Source organism: Varanus komodoensis, unplaced genomic scaffold, assembly GCF_004798865.1.
Source record: "Varanus komodoensis strain SLA01 unplaced genomic scaffold, ASM479886v1 scaffold8, whole genome shotgun sequence".
Classification (NCBI taxonomy): domain Eukaryota; kingdom Metazoa; phylum Chordata; class Lepidosauria; order Squamata; family Varanidae; genus Varanus; species Varanus komodoensis.
The window spans coordinates 19,300,019-19,320,050 of NW_025336481.1; the positions used below are offsets into that span (position 1 = coordinate 19,300,019).

The 20,032-nt window shown below is 41.3% G+C and overlaps 1 protein-coding gene across 11 annotated transcripts in view; it reads right to left on the reverse strand.

Moving 5' to 3' along the window:
- The window catches only part of TCF20 (transcription factor 20), a 105,081-nt gene extending 85,623 nt beyond the window's left edge, over nucleotides 1–19,458 (reverse strand). For 3 of the 11 annotated variants that reach the window (XM_044454797.1, XM_044454786.1, XM_044454783.1), the window contains exons 1-5: nucleotides 19,367–19,458; nucleotides 13,085–13,165; nucleotides 12,779–12,849; nucleotides 6,352–6,453; nucleotides 5,047–5,392 (exon numbers count right to left, since the gene is read on the reverse strand). The gene's annotated coding sequence lies outside the window, so the exon portion shown is untranslated. The remainder of the gene's footprint in view (nucleotides 1–5,046; nucleotides 5,393–6,351; nucleotides 6,454–12,778; nucleotides 12,850–13,084; nucleotides 13,166–19,366) is intronic. The other 8 variants (XM_044454795.1, XM_044454792.1, XM_044454796.1 and 5 more) reach the window with 6 other exon arrangements.
- Between the last annotated feature and the right edge of the window lie 574 nt (nucleotides 19,459–20,032).

Below are 20,032 nucleotides of genomic sequence, written 5' to 3' on the forward strand. Positions count from 1 at the left end.
GTAAATTAATCCAGTCCCACTAAAGATGCAAGGAGTAAGAAATAATTAAAATCATCTATTGTTTACTTGTTTTACTTGTCCTACTAACTAAGAATACACATTTGGTAATGTCTGTTACTGATTGCCATTTGACTTTTTAAAGAATATTAAAGGATTTTTACTGGAACTAGAAGAAGTTGTAGTAAACCAAGAGAATTAGAATGCAATCCTATGGTCTCTTGACATTGTGTAGAAGACATGTCATAGTATATTTCAGAGGTTCTCCAACCTTGGTGTTCAGACCTGAAAGGTCAGGCCTCCACCCTGCTCTCTCACAGCCAGCCTGGACACCACACGGCTGCCCCCTTGAGGATGTAGCAGGGTCAGGGAAAAAAGATGGAGTGGAGAATGGAGTTTGGGGCAGTGCAGCTGTGCCAATTCCAATTGGTGTCCCCTTTTCCATCCCTCCTCCTCACTGGCCTTAAATCTAGATGGCTAAAAAGGTGTCTAAATCAAATACAAGATGCAAGGCATAGCAGTGGAGGATGTTGCCACCGTGCCTTGCTCTTGATGTTGATAAGCATCTGCTGTGAAGGCAGCAAGACCGAACCCTTCATTTTCTAAGGGCCTCCAATGACCCAGCCTCATGATAACAGTGCGGAGACTATTATAAGACAGGTGTGTTTCAATATTACTCTTCACTGCTTTATTTGTCATTTCTATTTTCAATGTAGCATCATAAAGTCAACTTGACTTTGCCTCTGGCAATTAACCTCAATAAGCACAAGACAATAATAAAAAAGATGCTTCCACATAACGAGATGGTATTACAGCAGCCTTTAGGAATAGTCTCTGAGATTCTGTCATATATTTTCCTGTTTAGGGATGACTTGTAAAATATCATTCCCTTGCTGTATTGCTGCGTTTCCCAAACATATTTTCAAATGCTGCTGTAAAACAAAATCTGGCAAAATGCATTTTACTGCAGCAAGGGATCATTTCTTACATTCATTTTTGATACAATATAATCTGTATGCAGGGTAGTATCACATCAGTTTCTTCTGCGGAGGGGTTTGAATAAAATTGTCTCCATATAAATCGATTCAAAGTGACTATGTCAGAGGTTCTGTTCATACATGTTTGTAACAACATGACTGACATATCAAATGACAGATGACTCGCATGTATGAAAGTGTCATCACAAATTTTAAAAACCCAGCTAAGAGTCTATATCATCTCAAACAGAATGGTTTTTAATGTGGGCAATCCACATTCAGCTAAAAGCCATCAAGTGTGAGTAATCAAGGGATGAGAGATCACAGAAATTTCACAAACTAAAAATGAAGCCCTGAGGGGCAATTTTATTCTGTGACGAATGTGGTGCAGTTATCTCAGGCAATTTTATCACATCTTATTTTACACAGAAGGGAACTTGTTTGTTTGAAGGAAGACCAATTCAAAACTGTGCTCCATACAGCAGTCTTGTCAGCAAGGCAGGGTTTTTAGGAAAGCACATTTGAAAAAACATGTTAACCCCCTCCCTCATGGCCCTGGCAATGAGGTAGCTATTGAGGTAGCTATTGCACAGATATAGCTTCTCAGGTGAAATGGAAATAGTACAGCCTCCTATAAAGAAAGAATTTGCCAAAAACGAATCTGAGAATCTGCCCCATCAGCTTTCTAGAACTGGATGGGTAAAGCCGTTGTTCCCTCCCTACCCCTTCCTAACAAAAAGGATGAACTGCTGAAATGCAAGAGATCCCTAAAGGAGAATATATTTGCTTAATTCCTTAGCACCTATTATGTACATTTTTAACCTTTTCACCTTTGGAAGTGGTGGAGTTAGTATTTATCAGCTGCTCATGACAATAAATGCAAGATTTCTGATTCTCTGATTTTTTCTTTGTCTAAGAAAGATGCCCATGGAATGCATGTCTAAAACTATAGGAAGAAAACTGTGTTTCTGAGAAGGAATGACAGAAAGATGAAGAAGAGCATGTCTAATATCATGTAAGAAGGCACCAACAGTTCCATTCCATCAGGCTTTACTTCTTTTCCTTTCTAGAAAAGAAAAGGAGCTCCTGGGTCTTCTTCCAGTTCTGACTGGTCCAAGAGAAGAAGAGCTTTCCCTTTATCTGGTATATTGTAAGTTTTGCAAAAAAAAAATCTAACCTCTTCAGCAGAAACAGCATCTAACTTTCAACTAAATATTTTGGTGCTTCTAAAACCTGCATCTCCAAATGTTGGACTACAAGTCTAATCATCACTTCCAGTAGCCTTGTAGGCATTCTTAAGATGCTAAAAATATATTTCAATCACGGCTGTCTTATGTATGGCTTCATGAGCATATGTATTCTTATGACATTACAGAATGTGAATGAACTGAAGGCAGGGCATAGGACATTAGGAAATGATGGCAGGGACAGTTGGAGGAAAATAGGACACTAAGGAGCAGAAGCTGATGAAAAGTAATTGCAAGAAGATAAGAAAAGAGGAGAAAGTATAAAGACAAAACATTGGAAAGAGGAGATGGAATATGGATAACAGAACTCAGAAGAAGAAGGCTTTTTTATGCTGGGAACTGAGTCTTAATACAACTGTGATATACCAGCCATGTAATTTAATAGTGATTTGGAGGTAGTTGGGTTATTTGTGTGGGGTTTGTTTTGATTACTCATTGTTAAATACTTGATTGTGTTATTTTTTTCTTTAATCTACAAGATAGCATTATACATATTCATTAAAAGCAATTGCCACTCTGCCCTTTGTTACCTATAGTTCAGCAATGTGCACATTACAATTGTTCATAAACATTCTCGCACAATGGAAAACTAAAAATTACCACAAAGAACCCATACCTACAAATCTCCTACCTTATGTCTTGCCATGGTGCTCCTGTAATAACTTTCGAACAGAATGTGGAGATATAAGTGACCTCATACAATACAATGTTTAAGATACTGAGCTTGGAGGAGCGGGGACAATGGGGGAAAGAAATACAGAGAGAAAACAAAAATGGAAGCGATCTCAGCCACAGTACATTGATGTGACAGAACATCAAGATGTGCAACAATCTGATGTGACAGTAGATTATGAAATATACAAGAAGCTCAGTGGCAGATGAAAATACAAGGATGTGATAATGTTATCTGAAAAGGACACAGGTTACCAGTCATTTACCTCTCCAAGAGCCGTACAAAGCCCAGAATATGAGAAATGAGCTGTATGCAGACACGAATGACAACAGCTAGTGCTCTTTTTGAGACAGAAAAGCTCTCTGATCAGAATATTTATTTATTTATTTATTTGTTGCATTTGTATGCTGCCCCATAGCCCAAGGGCTCTCTGGGTGGCTCGCAAGAATCAGGAAAGTGAGGGAAACAACAGAAAATTAAGATCAGGATTGAATACCTTTTTGCCCTTTTTCATTTTTGTTTCTCAAACATGATCAGATCATTCTCTTTCTTTGCTGAAAGTCACTGACTCACAGTCTACTTCTTTCCCCTAAAATATGCTGCTTTCCTACTGTAGAGCCAGGTGCCTCATTGATAAGCAGTTCAAATTTTCAGTGTTTGAAATGTTCAGATCCTTTCTTTGCCAATACATAACACACTCAGCAGTGAAAATATAACTCCAGGAGCATGAGTTAGTTTAATGCTTGGGATGGGGGAATAAATCCTGCCCCCATCATTTCAGCATTCTAAAAAGGTCATGTGAGGAAGGAACTTTGTCTTAGCGATGTCTGATCACACTACAAAACAGGAATTTGTATTTCGTTACAGAAATCAAAATGAACTCTTCAGTCTCTTGAAAATCCTAAACACACATAAATGTTTCTAGATGATGTAGTTGCAGATATAAGTTTTAAAAAGTGAGCAGTGGCTATATTTTCAAAGACAAAATTACACTTGGGAGGAGCTTTAAAACAGCTGAGTAGTCCAAAGTGCTTCTCATGCCTGTATATCACTAGCCCCATCACTCCTTTTCTCTTAGCCTGTGCACTTCATTTTGCAGTTAATACACTGCTTGACACAGGAGTTCCCAACTGCTCTGGATCAGTAGGAACCTTTGAAATTTTGAGTGTTGTAGACATTTTCACAAAATAACTACCATGGAGGAAACTCATGCATTTACAAAATGCCTAGTATGATGGGCATGGCTGATTACAAAACATTCCTTTTTTCGGAAGACAAATTGATAGCACTAAGAGAAAGGTAACTCAACTAAGAACCTAAGTACAAAGCAGTGATGCAATACAAACTTGAAAACACAAAGCCTTTTTTTAAAATCCAAATACAGATGGCACTGGGAGGCTTAGCTTTTCAGCATCAATGTTAAACATCTTAAGAAATAAAATCAGAAGGGACAGGGCACATGGTGGCCACCAAGAGAGCTGTCCTTAGTATGTTGGAGGCCACAGGCTTAAAATAACATAGGTTTTATTACAAATACATTACAACAGTGCCTGTTGAAAGGACTTTGCAAAGTTGACTGACATATTAAACCAAATAATCAAAAATGTACATGTTTAAGTTGTATAATTTATTAAACTTGCATTAGAATGGCAGAATCTGGCTTCTCAAACTGGATAATTTTTTATCTGCAATATACTAACTTCATTACTCATGTCTCCAAAAATACAGGTGCTTAAGCTTGAATCCATCCCACAGGGGTTCAAGAGGTAGCCTTGGGGACATTGCTCAGGTAAAGGTCCTGCCTGTTTCACTTCCATATGGACTTTGAAGTGTGCTTCCATTGAACATGAAGTGGAAAAATATGTATGCCACTAAGGACAAAGTAAGCACAGAGACAATATCCAGGACTAGTGCTCACTTATTGCTCACTTTCCCCCCAACATATAGCTGGGTACTTACCAGGGATGCTACAGCTGGGGCCCTGCCTCAGAAGGCTTTATGTCAGAGGCATTAGGGACATGAACATGCTCTTAGCCATATGTGTCTTTCTACTCTTCACTTCCCAGGGCCATCTGTTTTCAGTTTTGTCGCTACTGAAGGCAAAACAGAATTTACATCATGCTGTACACATAATCCTCTAGCATAAAATTACCTGCTAGCATAGAGGTATGCCTGATTCTCCACAGGGATGTCCAGAAATGCACCTGCTTTCAATGTCAAATCAGACAGTCAACCTTCACATGGTGCCACCTCTTCTCCATTCATTTGATGAGAGCACTGTTAGACATCAAGCCTGCATGCAAACATCTCAGGAGGCAAGTTCATCTAACATTCTGGAACACAGAGGGATAGCTGAGACACAGACAGGCATGCTGTTGTCACTTCTGATGGCTTCATAACCACTACATGCAGTTAGTTGGCTTGAATGTGATGCTTTTCTTTTGCCTTTCTATTTATCATGCCAGAAGTCCATTGACATTGCCTTTCATAGCATTATCCTGTAATAGAGACTGCTTAGCATATTTCAGTAAAAACTGTGAATTTTTCTCAGACCAAACACTGGGTTCTGAGTTATCGTGTCAGAATAGGCTTCTGCTGCTGGCACACAGTTATTTCCATCACCCTCTCCTGGGCAGAATTGCCGGGCAGCAGCAGATAAATGTGCAACAGAATCCTGTTCCAATTCTTCCTTCAGGCTCCATTCCCACTGCACTGAGACAAACTCCCACCTCCTGGTAGGAGGAACAGCTGGAGGAGAAAGCACAGCAGTGCTCTCTCATTCTTCTTTGGACACAAGGAAGTAATGGATCATGGAGGATAAGGCTCTTGATGGCTGTTAATCCCGATGGCTGAATGCCTATGCCTGTGCACAGGGGGTGCTAGCTACTGGAAAGATCCAAGGCTCAGGCCCACAGGGAGAAAAAATGCACAAGCTTGCATAAACTAATACACACACACACACACACACACACACACACACACACACACGGGCTCTGAAATCACTGCAAGTATCTCTAAGGGACCTCATCTCCTAGGGATCTTCACATTTATAAACAGAGATTATAGATAGGGAGAAGAGGGCATTTACTTTCAGGGGAAAAAATCAGGCAAAATGATTCGAGGGAGGAGCAGCAGATGAGCAAAAAGCCAGCTAATCCAGAGGGACCAGATGCAATAGGGATCATCAGGGTACCTGTATGCTTATTTCAGCAAGTGACCCTGGACAGCAGGTGCTGGGACAGATGAGTCTCCTAGAGCTTCAGAACTTCAAAGAAAGATGCAGCACTCCAGACCTAGTGGGGGGCTCCCCAGTACTCTCTCTTTACTTGTAAACCAGTTGCTGGGGAACACAGGCAGGGATGCTTTTGCACTCATGCCCTGCTTTTGGGTTTCCTGAGAGCTCCTGGTTGGCCACTGTGTAAACAGATGGCTGAACTAGATGCATCTCTGCTCTTACCCAGCACAGTACTTCTTATGTTCTTATGCTATGTCACATTGCAGGAGATCCATGTCACATTGCAGGGGCCTCTGGGACCATCTCTAACTGTGAAAGGAAGAGCTGTTTGGAGGAAAAGGCAGAGAAAGTGCTGGTGTTGGGCTAGATCATTAAATAAATGCTTACAAATCAAGATTGGTTAATTCAATCCTAAACTAACTTTCAGAGTACTTTCAACTTATACTGAGGACAGTATCTGACCAAAAAAAATAAAAAAAACCAGTCAGGAAGAGGAAGGAGCCATGGTGGTGTGTGTGTGGGGGGGGGGGGGGGGGAATCCAAGAAAGCTAGTGTTCCTGTGAAATCATAAGCCTTAATTTTTTAATGGTTACAATAATACTGATGTATAATTTTCCTTTTTGTGTGTTGCAAAAAATAAACCACCAACAAAGTGTACACTGCAGAACAGTTAAGCTTTTCTATACAAGGCTTTTATTCTGTGCTCATGATTCTTCATGGGTTCCTTAGACAAATTCATTATCCCCAATTTCCTTCTCGTTTTTTTATAAGTATGCTTTTTAAGAGTGGAGAAAATGGAGTATTCTTTTAGAATGTGAAAGAAGAGGTATTTCCCACTTGTGCAATGGTGATTGCAATAGCATGGGACCACTATAGCAGACAAGGAAAAGCTCTTTGTGAAAAGTCCAGATCTCGATTCTGTGATGAACTGAAATCCAGTACAGCAATTAACATCTTATGTAGAAAAGCTCATCATCAATACCTCAGAAAATGCTAAAAAGAATTAACTCTCTGGCACTGACAACCCCACGGTATCTCTTCCACTGTCAGCAGTGAGATGGGATCTTTGTGTACTGTGTTATCTTGTCTCTGTATCCTGCCCTTTTCATATTCTCCCACTTTCTATTTCTTCCATCTTCCTATATCTCCTATGCACTTAGCTATTCCTAATTTTCAGATACCCACTTGTGTTTTATTCCTAAAAAGGAATAAATCTGAGATGCAGTCCCATCTCGGCCAGTGCTTGGCTATGGATACAACACCATATTTCAGTATGTCTTCAGAAATGTGGTACAGAGCTGCAATGAATGAATACATTCATCATCTTCCTTTATTTATAAAGATAGACATGAAAAGTTGTTTGGGTGGAAACAAGAATGGGATATGGAAGAGGTGGGATGAGTGGGCAGAGGCTGTGCTGCAGCACTAAGAATTTGGTTGGGATTCCAACCAAAACTAAAAGTTTTGCTTTAATGGGGGCTATTCTTATTATCTCTGAAAAGGAATATATGCATTGATGTGCTTGCAAGGTAACTACATAAGATTAACCAACCTGTTCTGTAACCAGTTAGACTAATACTATAATGTAATAAAGGTTAAAAGCAAGGTATTTGTCCTAGGGTGTTGACTTTTGGTCAATACAAACAGTGTATGCAATGATCCACAGAAATTTATTTTGTGGCAACATTTATTAAGTAATTGATGGATAAGCTGATAATCACATTTGATAATGAACACTCTAAATATTCTCTTTTGTCAGAAGAGCATCCTAACTACATTTGCTACAAGACAAATTGTCCCAGCCTTCCATACAACCACACCATTTCCTTCAGGCAATTTCAAAGTGATGGTACAAATAGCCACACTTACTGAAATTTTGTCTTCTTGCAACACTTATAAATACAGGGCGTGGGGACCCTAAAAGGCAGTTGAGCTGAAGAGAGTATCGGGAGGGAAATGAACCTCAGAACCGATTTAAACAAGACAGCAAAACCCCCTGTAGAGGTAAAACAAGGTCAACTCTAACCCAGGACCAACCCAGATTGAATTCAGTAGGGCTCCCTCTAAGAGGCATAAAAGGATCAAAATGGGGGAGGTTGCAACACAGATTTCGCTTGGAGGTAGTAGCAGTTTTGTGCTCCAAAATGAAGAACCTGGACCATCACAAGCCTCATCAGTTTCTTTTTCTGAGTATGAAATGTCATTAATGACGACCTTCAATCCCTGAAATGTATGGTGCAGTGTCAGTTCCTTTCTGCTGGAAGTGCTCAATCTAACTGCTACTGCATCTAAACCATGCAATATCCCTGACACTACCTTTCAAATGTGCACGTTTGTCCCACACAGAGTTGGACAGAACCACTGCAGTGTTAGAAAACAGCTGCAAAGGAAAGAAGTTGTGATGGGGGGGCACACACAAACACCTGTGTCAAGGGGCCCACAAAAACCTGTAGCCAGCACTGCTAGATACAGAGTCCAAATTCTGCCTCAGCTACAGGAAGTTCTCAAGGGCTATGTATTATGCAATCAATTATGGTGTAGTATCCTTTATAGTATTTGTCATGGTTACCTACAGTAGGGCATAAGTTGATCTTGGAAACTTATTAGCACATCTGCCCTCCCATGGATATGGAAAATGCTTTTTAAGAAAATGTGGGGCTCTGGGGTATCTCTGAATAAACCTTTGGAGACCAGCCAAACTTCAAAACAGATTGCGGATCAAAGCTGGAGACAAGGATCAACAGAAGTGTTTTCCTGTTCAAGGGCAGATGTTATTTTTCAAACAGGTTGTTAATGAAATGAAAGCTCATTTAATATAATTTTCTCAGCTTTTTCTGTGGTTATGTTTTGAAATGGGTCAGCCAGATGGGACTTTAATCTAAGAAGTTCCATTTTAGTTGGATCATATCCCTTACTACTGCGCACTAAAGTTTGGAAACTTACTAGTAATGCACCTGAAAAAGATCCAAACAACAACAGATACATCTGGAAAGTAATGGTTTGCAATGTCTTTTAAATAAAAATCTAAACCTTAAAAAGAACATATGCAGCATGAGCCTACATTAATTTTGTCCCCCTGTCTAAAGAACTCAGAGAACACACTTGGAAATTGGTGATAGGAATTATGGTGAATGACACAACAATCATTATGACTAGCAAGTTAAGCAGAAAGGGCACGTGACTAACAGTCTTCTCAAAACTCTTAATTGCACAAAGAACAATTGACCTCAGCTCCATGTTTTGCTGTTCAGACTGCAAAGACAAGGCCTAACAGGACTCCTGAACTGTGATTGGCAAAACACTGGCCAAACAGGTAGAAGCAGTGTCCTCCACTGAGCATAGGCACATACTCTGCAGAAAATTAATCATGTTGACTATGAATCCCTAAATATAATAAGCTCCCCCCATGCAGCAGCATCAACAGAAGAAATGTATCTGCTTTTGTGTGTGGCCGTCATGTACTCTAATGATTGGCACTATTGGCCAAACATTAGAGTTTTCTTGTAGGCTCATGGCCAGGGCAAAGAGCGGGCTGCACAGTAACTGGAAAGAGAGGTCCAGGACAACTCTCTACACAGGATGGGTGAGTACTGCTTCAGTGACTACATTCTCTACCACCAGCTACAGCACCGGCAAGGATGGTAGGGTGGACCCCTGTGCTGATCTGCTCCACAGCCCTTTATCACACTGCTGGTATGATAATAGACCAAGTTATAGAGGAGGGGTGCATGGGACAATGCCTGCCGGACACCACTGACCAGGCAACTAACTGGAAGCTGTTGGGGCAGTGAGATGAGATGGGCTGACAAGGCTATCGTAACAATGTAATGGGAAGTACGAGTTTGGGAAGGTGGCCATCTAAATGATACCACGTGTCAAAGAGGAATGAAGTAGGCCCAGTATAATTGTATGTTTTGATTATAGGCAAGTTGTCTTGGGAACCTTTTAGGAACAGTGGAAATCAAACAAACCATCAGCAAACACTGTCAGCCAAGTAAATGAACATGGCAGAGGCATGGCTGGATGGGAGTGAAGAGGGCTGAGTCAAAGGAAAGCAGCCTGTAGCATATGACAATCAGGCAGCTACCTGAATGGTGCTATTGCTCAACGCATCATTCCTCCAACTAGCAATGGCACTGCAATAAATTATGCTTGGCTCCTCCCAGATTTTTCTAATGGGAGACCATCTTGGAGCTTAAATGTGGGGGGAGGAATCATGTGATATATTTGTAAAGTACCATGACTATGCTACAATTCTATAAAATATGGTCCATGCACATTTACATGGGCTGAGATGCCACAACCAGGCTCCAGGGAGACTAACAAGGCCTCATCGTTTGCCTTGCCTCTCTCCATACCTATAGCCATGTAGATGTGGAACTGTTCTGTAGATAAGAAGGTCCTGATTTGCTATATACATTTGGCAGGAGAGTGCAGGGGAATCTCATTATTATACCAACAGACCAGCCCAAAATATTGTTTTATGGAGGTTACTTATCTCCCCAGGACAGCTCCCAATACTTCCCCTCCCATTTTACATGGCACTGTTCTTCTCCACTGAGCAAACAGGCAACACCTGATGGTACCTGATATGTGAGCTTGCTGTTGCACTAGATTCTCTTCTCCCTTCTGTCATGCAAAGTGATTGTTCCTTTGCTCCTATCACATGGACACCAATATGTTTATGTTATTTATGTGGAGAGTTCTGGCAGCTGCCTTGTAGGATCATTCTTCCCACAGCATGGTTCAAGCTCTTCCTGGGGGCATGGATTCTTCATGCAAGCCTTTGTCTAGTGGAGTGTGGGCTGGCTGCTTCTTGAGGCTAGAATGTCAAAACCTTCTTTTACAATCTTGCCTTGGCTGTTTGCCTGACATGGTAAGTCATGGTAAGTGGCCAGCTACTGTATGAACTGCCAAGGAATTTGAACTACTGGCTGAGAAGAGAAACTGTGACTGGAGGTATCTGGAGGTATCTGAAGTCCTCTTTGCTAGAGTAGCACAGCACTGTGCAGGGGAAAGCATTGTGAGAACACTTCGCTCTGCATGATTCGAAAACACATACACTGAAGGGTGTCATACCACTGCTGTTGATGGAAGCTTTTTTTGCACACGGGTAATATGGAGTGTATGGTCAGTACACAAATGCTAGGTGATTGCAAAATTGCTACCTATGCTATAGGAATGTTAATTAAGGCTGTATTATGCTAGGTCTTGACTGTGCTGGGGAAAGTGCATAGGGCAGACTATTCAAAAGAAAGAAGTGGAGGTGCCAATCAAGGAATTTGTGAAGAGGAAGGATGTAACATCTAATGACACAGCAACTAAAACAGATTACATTAGGGAGCTTGTCACCTTAGGGAAAATAAATACAATACAGATATTACAAATCAGTGACACTCCACCTGAGCTGTGTTATTCCAAAGCACAGTGTTAGTTTTCTTTTAACGTACAGAGGTCCTTCCTGGTTAGTGCTAAAAGCACATATAGCCAGCTAATGCCAGTGAGTCAATACTGCAAACATTCTAGGTTATACTGGTGTGGGGAGTAGGGATTGACTGCTCTAGTTTCAGCTGCTTTAGAAATTGACCTGAAATGCTGTGGCCCAATTTGGAATCTGCCCAGGTTACAAAGTAACCCTCATTATTCTTACACAATATATTTTATAAGAATCTAGGTCTAAAATAAATTCAGCAAGATAGAGCAAAGGCAAATGAATGTCTTTTTACATATACGGATTGTTTGGTGGTATAGAAAGGTAATTAAAAAAAAAAGATTATTTTGGACATGCTACAGAATTCCCAAAGCCCAAAGGCTGCTGCTTAGAGGCAGATTAATCACACTGTATTTTCCACCTAGATTTTGCATAGCCTCTCATCACTAATGGCGCTAATATTATACTCAGTGTGCGCACGCTGCTGATGTTACATTCCAGGAATGCTAATTGTTCTCCCTAGCCTCTCTCTCTTACACATGTATTTTCTAAAGGCTTACTTCTGGGCATTGGAATATTATTAACAAGGAGGGGAGGGGAGGGGAGGGGAGGGAACAGTCCTAGAGAAAGAATTTGAAGCAATGAAACTGAAAAGGCATTGGCTAACCATGTTTATTTACAGTTAATCCATCAAGATGAATAAACAAGGGCCCAAAATACACCATCTGCAAAGAAAAATAGTTATTTTGTCTTAGTATCTGTCCACCACCACTATCAGACTTGCCATATGTTACAATATAAGGCAAAACTAAAGTTCAGGATCTTTCCAAGACCTGACAGCAAGTCAATATAAGATTCAGGAAAGTGTGTGCACGCACACACATGCATGCAGGACAAAGGCTTGAATACAAAATGCAAAAGAGAGGGTTAAAGAGTGAGAAAAAGACAATGGAATTATGTTGGGTTTTCTTCCTCTGCAATGGGCTGAGATCAAGTCAGCCAATATATAAACTTTAAATGTCCTCTGGTTCTTGGCGCCAAGTTTAACATGTGAAAGCTTAAGCTAAAATAACACAAACATAGCAAGCTTGTTTACATGTCCTTCCACATTTTCCCGAACAAACATGATCAGCTTTCTATAAACTGTGAACTATAAAGCATCACAGATATTTATTTTTACATCTAAAAGAAAGGCAAAGTAGAAGGTCCTCCACTCACTGGAAAAAGGTATGCTGTCTTCCGGAAGCCCTTCTTCTCTGGACAGTACCAGAGCATCTTCTTCCTCATCTCTGCAACCACAAGGCAAGTAACATGTGGTTTTGGAATGAGACAAAGGCACACTTTCAGCAGTTCTTGGCCTTCTGACTAAGAAGCGACATGGATTTTGCCCCTGCAGCTTCCCCCCCCCCCCCCGCGCCCAGGTGTTATGGGATCACTGCACAGTCCTTTCTCTCACCAACTGGTGTGTCCTTTTTCTCATCTCTGTAGAGCAACCAAGTACAATTCTAAGTCAATGAAACTTACATTCTGTGGCTCAAATTGTCCAACTGTGGATCAGAACAAACATCATCCAAGAGATATTTAATCAGGATTGGGATTACAGTGCTGAGGAAGGAAGACATATGATGCTGAAGAAGGAGAGCCAGTGTGCTGCAGTAGCTAAGAGCGTGGGTCTGGGACTCATGCAATCTGCATTCTAGGCCCTGTTCAGCCATGGACCCAAAAGGGTGACTCTGGGCCAGTTCACAGACTCAGCCCAACCTACCTCATAGGGTTGTTTTTGTGGGGACAAGATTCATAGCAGCAGGAGGAGAATGATGTAAGTTGCTTTAATTTCTTTATAAGAAAAAGGTGGAATAAAATGTAATACATAAATATATAAATACATGTTTTTGATCAGAGTTCTCTTGCATCTCATTTACTTGTTCCTTTAAAAACTGTAATTTTCACTTTGCCAAGAATTTGGAATGATTTGGCAAGGAATTGGAAAGCTGTGTTATTGAAATTCAGAAGAGAGATGTCTCTCCTTTTAATAAAATCAAAGAAGAGTGTCTTCAGTTCAATGGTGAAGCAGAGATTTTAAATGCAAAAAGTCCCAGATTCAGGACATGGTTCCTGCACTTAAAAGGATCAGGCAGAAAGTGATGAGGAAGACCTCACTCTGCTGCCAGACAAGATAGCAATACTGGGGCAGAGGAGAGAGATGAGTGTGGCCTGGGACAAGGCATTTTCCTAACTTCTCCACAATTTTTTATTTTCTTATTTATCTTAGCATTTATATACCACCTCATTCCCATAGGCTCTGAGTGGTTCACAAGAAATTAAACCAACAGTGAGTAATATTGACTAATACAACATATTAAATAAAGATGACATGAGAACTCATCTGGGAAGGCCTGTCAGAAGAGATACAACTTTAATTCCTTCCTAAAGGTGGCAGTTTGGGAAATCAGGCGCATCTCTCCTGGCAGACCATTCCACAGCTTAGGGGCAACCACTGAAAAAGTCCTCTGGGTACTTGACATTAATCTTACAGAAGCGGATTTCAGAAGATTATTCCCAGAGGACCTTAGCTGGCAAGGCAGAATGTATGGGCAAAGGTGCTCTTGAAGGTATTTTGGACCGAAGCCATTAAGGGCTTTAAAGGTAATTACCAATACCTTGTACTATATCTGGAAATGTATTGGCAACCAATGAAAAGACATTAAAAATACATGCTATGTGGTCTCTTCATGATGTCCAGAGACCAGCCTGGCTGCCATATTTTGCAGTTGCTGCAGTTTCTGGATTAGCCGCAAGGGTCGCCGTATGTAGAACACACTGTAGAAATCCAACCCAGACATTACCAACACATGCACTACTGTTTTCAGGTCATTCTCCAGAAAGGGATGCAGTTGGCAAATTAGCCAAACCAGACAGCAGACACTTTTGATCACAGCTTCTAGCTGAGCTGACATCTGAAGAGGTGGGTCAAGTAGCACCCTCAAACTGCAATTTCAGGGGAGAGTGTGACCCCCAACTAGAACCAGTTGACACACCTCTAATTCTGGATTAGCAGCATGCACCTCTGTTTTGTGTGGACTCAACTTTAATATGTTTTTCTCATGTAGCCCATTAACAGCTGCAGGCAGTAATTCAGAGACAAGATGCTGTCTCTAAAAGAAGCAGAAAATGATGGCAAGCAGAAGTAGATCTGGGTGTCATCAGCATACTGATAATATCCAGTGGCACTCCTCCGGATGATCTCTCCCAGCAGCTTTATGTAGATGTTAAACAGCACTGAAGACAGAATGGAGCCCCGTGGGACTCTGCAAGTCAGCTCCTTTTTAGAGGAGCAACAATCTCCAAGCATCATCATCTGGAACCTACCTGAGAGGTAGGAATGGAACCACTGCAAAGCAGTGCCTTCAATTCCCAACTCCCTCCGATGATCCAGAATGATACAAAGGTAGAGAGTACCAAAGGCTGCTGAGAGATCCAACAGAACCAACAGGAAGACCCACCCCCACCGTCAATTCTGAGGCATAGATCATCCACTAGAGCAACCAAAGCAGTCTCAGCTCTATGTCCTGTTCTGAAGCCATTTTGAAATGGGTCCAGAATCAGTATTACTCAGGGCCACCTGGAGTTGCAGAGATACTGATCTCTCCATCACTTTACAAATACATGTTATTTTTCAGACTGGTCTAAAGTTGTTAAGATCCAGAGTGCTCAAATTAGATTTCTTGAGGAGGGGCTATAAAACAGCCTCCTCCAGGCAGACAAGAACCCTACCCTCTCAGAAGGAGGCATTGATGATAATAGCTCCCGCAGTGTTTCCACCCACTGAACTACTAGCCAAGATGGATACAGATCAAGAGGACAGGTGGTTTTTCTCACCAGTCCAAGCAGCCTGTCAACATAATTAGGACTTCCAAATTGAAATTGATTCAGGATAACCCCATTCACAGAGTTGTTGGACACCTCTGTGCCTATCTCCACCTCCCTGATAGCATCAAGCTCAGTTCTTATCTGAGAAATTTTATCTGCAAAATGTTTGGTAAAAGCATCACAGTGAGCAAGTGATGGTGCTAAAGATAGGTTAGGGGGCACTGGGGCTTGAGACAGATCCCTTACCACCCTAAATAGCTCTGCTGGATGTGATTTTGCAGATGCAATACAAGCAGAGAAGAAAGCCTTCTTCACTGCTTGTATTGTCACCCCATAAGAGTAAAGATGCTCTCTATGAAGTGCTTTGTTGTCTAGATTCTGCCATTGGTGCTCCGGTCATCATCCTTCCTGCTTCATACATCAGAGATCCTCTGTATACCAGGAAGATCTTTTGGAAGCAGAATGGAGAGGATTCTCAGGAGAAATCCTGTCCAAAGTCCTAGTAAACTCCTGATTCCATTTTGTGACTAGGCACATGGCAGGATCACTGGCAGAACTGGCCAAAGAACCCCCTAGGGCTGACTGGAATCCTATTAGATCCCTAGGTTTTCAGAAGCAGACCATCTAATAGGTCCATCATTTCTACAGGGACACAAAAAAGGGACTGTGATCTTAGCCTTGACCAGGTAATGAACTGACCAAGCCAAGAATGAAGGTGCTGAAACTTCAGTGTTCAAAAACAGCTGTTCAGAGCTGACTATAGCATCAAAGTGTGTGCCAAGCAGTACAATCATATAAAAATTCACCCAGTATAATGTAAGAAAAGTTAACCAATGATCACTCAGAGAGTAGTATCCAATGACGGAAATTCATTAGCTCTACAGTAGTGAAAATGCCCACTAATGAAACACCAAGCTGTTGTTTGGGAGCACAACCTAGGAAATAAACTACATGATCACATCCAGAATAGGGTCACTGGCTGTGAATTATCCCATGGCCTCCAGCGAATATGCAAGGGCTGGGTGAGACAAGTCAGTTCTGTGCTTTGCTCTGGCCACCAGGTCAGACAGCCACATGGATGGGCTAAGTTGTGGCTCCAGCACTGATCTGGCCCTTGCTTCTTGCCAGCTAAATGAAATTAAAAATCCTCAATCTCTTTCTAGGACATGCTGGGAGGATGAAATAAATGAAAATAAAAGGAGAAAAAATAGAGCACCTGAGGTGCACTTTAGAAGCCACAATCAACCCAATCTACCAGCTCTTTGGCAATGCCAGTCTGAGAGATATTGGCAAACCCGCTTCCTAATGAGCAACTTCAAGCCTGCCTAAAAGTTCCAGAGGGAGACACTGTCTGGAGGTTTAAAAAAATACTCTCTGGGTATCCTGCAGAATGGTGGGATCTCATTTGCAACAGAAGGAACCATGTAATATCTGATTGAAAGAGAAATACAAAAGGTTCTTCACAATTAAAATACACACAGTGCAACAAGAGTCCTAAACTGTAGACAAGTCCACTCCTGCATCTTAGTCTTCCATTTGTTTATTCAGCAATAAGCCTCATTTTTTCCAATAAATTTACTTCCAGATAGACATGTTTAGGATGTATGCTTGAGCAATGGCTACAGAATAAGTCAGTCTAGTACTTCTGAGGCTGCAATATTATAAGTCTTTTTTGTTCTTGATATGAATAAGCAACACTTCAGAAAATCCAAAGATACCACTATGAAAAGTTTGGGGGCCTAATTCAGGAACATGCAATAACCCTCAATCAATACCCATCCTTCACCCACCTCATTGTACCAACCTTGATATGCCTTTTCCATGTCCCACCTCTTAGTACCTGCAGTGCAGTATACAACTGGGACCGGAGAAGCTGCTGTCGCTGTCATTTCTTTGAAACTAGCAGTCACCTGCCAATCTCATCCTATTTTCTCCTCCCACTTGACAATCCCCTCTTCACTATTAATATGCTTACTTCTAGTGTGATAAAATAACTAATGCAAATAACTCCTTTGTTATACCCTCTCAAAAAGAGCTTAATTACAAGGTAGCAATAAAATATGCATGAGGAGAAAAAAACTGAGGGAAACTGTCAGAAGTTGTGGGGTGTTTGGGCGAATGTAGCTTTCATACTGAAAAAGAGACATTTATATCTTGGTTCACAGGAAGTCTGCCACAGCCACTTTGCAGATTCTTCCCATCAGATTTTTGGCAAATACAGAATGGGTATAATGCTATTGTAGACTAAAGGCTTTTGCACACTCTACACAAGACAGTGGGAAAAACCAAAGTTCTGCCATACCAAACAGACATTCAAATCCAAAAATGAGAGCTATTTTCTTGCCAAACATTACAAATTACTGGGGAAGCATGAAAAGTCTTTCTACCAGCTCTTCTTTGCTTTAATCTGCTAGGGTTTTAAAATATATATTGCATAATTTTTGTGTGATCATCCAATCAGTCAATGGTTTGGAGACAGACAAAACAAAAAGAGCTGAAATTAATTGGGTTCATCTGCTGAAAGCCAGTATTCCATGGGGCTGAGAAAACTTCCCAGAGGTTAGGTGCGGGTGGGTCAGGGTCATTTTTCAGTATTGACTGGACTGATTCTGCTCTGTGGCTGGATGAAGTGACTTGCTTCAGGCAGCACAATGAAGGGAACAGATGAAGGTGTGCTACTGAATGATGCAGGATTTTAAAGAATATGTTGGCCAGGCATGTGTGTGTTCTGCTTCAGGCAGCAAAATGTCTTGGGCCTGGTTCTTCAGTTGATGAACAAGAGAAGGGTGTATAAAAAGGAAAACCATCTGCAGAGCAATGGACCTGCCCATCATAGGGTGGTGGTTGTTGTTTTGGTGAGGGATAAAGAAAGAAAACCGTGATATTTATGGCAGGAGCTCCCTGAAGATCTGAAAGAGATCTGCTACTATTTGGATAAATTCCTGAGTGGTTCAAGTGGTTCAAGGATCTAGAACCCAATGAGCATGAAGTTCTGCAGAAGGAACATCACTAGTTTTAAGAATTATAGGAAAAAAGGATTTAAAATATCTATTATGGCTACAATCCTATGGCCCCTAGAGATTGTCTGAGAATCTGCAAAACAGTGGGGATTCCACATCCAAAGTCAGTTGACCTGGGAGAGGGGGAAAGGGAGCATTTCGGTGGGCAGGGCAGAGGGGAGACTGGAGAGGCCAGGATGTGAGTTATCCAAAGCACCATTGCTAGAGGCATAAAAAACCCATCAGGTGAAAAAACTAGCACTTCACCCTTACCACTCCTCCTGCCAGCTTCAGACTGGATATATCGAAGCCTCTGAAATCAAAGGCTTCCATCTCACTAGGGCACAACCTATCAGAGTGAACCTTAACAGTTTGAATAATCAAACACTAAACAAAAGCAGCAAAATCTTATTAATTCAAAGTAAGTCAAACCACAGTTATTAGAATGCTATGAATAGTCAGAGAATCTTGAGACATGCATTGTGCACTGAGCTACAACAAGTAGGCTTTCTCTTAAAGAAGTTGGGGCCTAAACAGACAAGACACAAAAATGCAAAGAGGGAAAAATCCACAGAATAAAGGTTAAAGAGACTTGACCAAAATTATTCAGGAAACCTGTTAGAGATAGGAAGAGTTATTGATTTGTTTGGGTTGTTATAAGACACAACCTCTCTTTTCACTGGAAAACCTCAATGGAAAGAGGAGGATGGTACAAAATCTCAGAAGTATTTAATATCTGGTAATTTCCAAGTCTCAAATATACACACTATCACTTAAAAATGCCATCTATAAATAAATGCTATTTCAGGACCTGTATACAGAGTATACTTCAGTGTAACTCTCAGCTTCTGGATGAATTTTGCTGACATTTGGCTATAGATTTGCATCCACCATCACTCAGTAAAATTCACAGATAAACAGCCAGAAATTTATTTACCATATTAGTATACTGTCTTCTTCCAAGTTGATCCAGGTGGCATATATGGGGCTCTCCTATTCTATCTTTCCAACTCTAGACAGGTTGGGCAGTAACTTATGACTAGGAGGGAATTTGAACTCACACTTTCACTTTCCCAGAAGTTCAACACTATCTAATGCACCATATTGGCTCTCTTGCTCCTTTGCACATGTATGCACATACATATAATCCTAATCTGAGTCAACAGTTTTTGACAGAAGTTGTCACACCCTTGGTTCCTGAAGGACCAGGAACCACAGCCCACTGGCAGTGCCCAAGTTCTGCAAGTGAACCTCAGGGGTGACTACCATGAGAGTATCACCTGTGCAGAATAAGGAATCTGCTTCAGAGGTAGAGGCAGAGAAACTCCCAAACCCTCAAGAAGGACACCACCTGAAAAGGCAGGAATTTAGAAGAAGTGGTAGAATGGGCAACAAGCTCCTTGCAAGAAAAACAATACCTATTCAAGAGAAGCTTGCTCTCAGGGAAGACTCTTCAGCTATAGTCAGGATCTGCACAGTAGCATGGCTCCCCAAGCAGAGCTTGCAACCTGGCTCACTCTGCAAGTACTTGCAGGACTGGTAGAAGGGCTGCAGGTGCTTGCAGGGATTAGAACCACTGCAAACACGGAAAACAGCTGGAAGA